The 945-nt window shown below is 43.6% G+C and overlaps 1 non-coding gene across 1 annotated transcript; it reads right to left on the minus strand.

Annotated features, from left to right (window-relative positions):
* Nucleotides 1-262: 262 nt before the first annotated feature.
* On the minus strand, nt 263-350 carry trnap-ugg (transfer RNA proline (anticodon UGG)). The gene is given in 2 exon segments: nt 263-298; nt 315-350. It is a non-coding gene; the product is annotated as a tRNA-Pro (tRNA).
* Between the last annotated feature and the right edge of the window lie 595 nt (nt 351-945).

Below are 945 nucleotides of genomic sequence, written 5' to 3' on the forward strand. Positions count from 1 at the left end.
CGTGCAGAAAGGAAGATACACTGATCAAGAATTTGCCGGAATCAAAACGGGGTTTATGTTGTCCAATGAGACGCAGAGCCGAGCACATCTGAGAAACATGAACTTTACTCAATTCGGTGAGTTTCACTTTGCTCCTGGGAATCTCCAGGATTTTTGGACGCTGTGTGAACAACGGAGTGCAATCACACGTTTTAATTTGAAACAAGTCAGTTTTCTCACATGTCGACCGGCTGAGAAGTCGTTTTTTGACAAAAGGTTGGCAGGGCTCGTCCGGGATTTGAACCCGGGACCTCTCGCATTTCAATTATTATAATCCCAAAGCGAGAATCATACCCCTAGACCAACGAGCCGCCGACAGTGAAGAGCGTAGCTCTCAGTTTCTGACGTTAGTTTGCTATTCGGCCCATCGTGCCTGTGCTGACTCTCAGAGACCGATTTCATGAGTCCCCCTCTCCATCGTTCTGCTAATGTTTTCCCTTTGATGAAGTGATTCTTTTTTGTGACATTACTTCATCAACGAGCTGCATCCTTTTCAGTAAAAGGTGAATTTGGCAATGAGGATAAATGTGATTGTATAAAAAAAATAGGGGAAAATGTTTAACACAATAACGACAAAGCTGGGGGCATACTGGATCAGCAGTCCATTGCTTCAACCTGTCAGTCACCTTGTCTCCGATTTACTGCAAAGTCAGACATCCATCCCCTACTTTTTGCATTCAAACATAAATAATGTGCACGAAAATCTACTTCACCACTTGTTTTGCCCGTGCAACCAGATCGACAGTGATGAAAATTTGCCATTAGCTTCTTAAAGCACACAACCTTCCTTTACTTCAGGTGAGTGACTGTCCGAGATGGTTGGTTTTGAGGCAGAATCAAAACAAAGATTATAAAATTTCACAAAGCGCGATAGCTGACCACTGCCGGACTCTAACCTGCAATCAT

The sequence above is a fragment of the Pristiophorus japonicus genome, unplaced genomic scaffold, assembly GCF_044704955.1.
Source record: "Pristiophorus japonicus isolate sPriJap1 unplaced genomic scaffold, sPriJap1.hap1 HAP1_SCAFFOLD_61, whole genome shotgun sequence".
Classification (NCBI taxonomy): Eukaryota; Metazoa; Chordata; class Chondrichthyes; family Pristiophoridae; genus Pristiophorus; species Pristiophorus japonicus.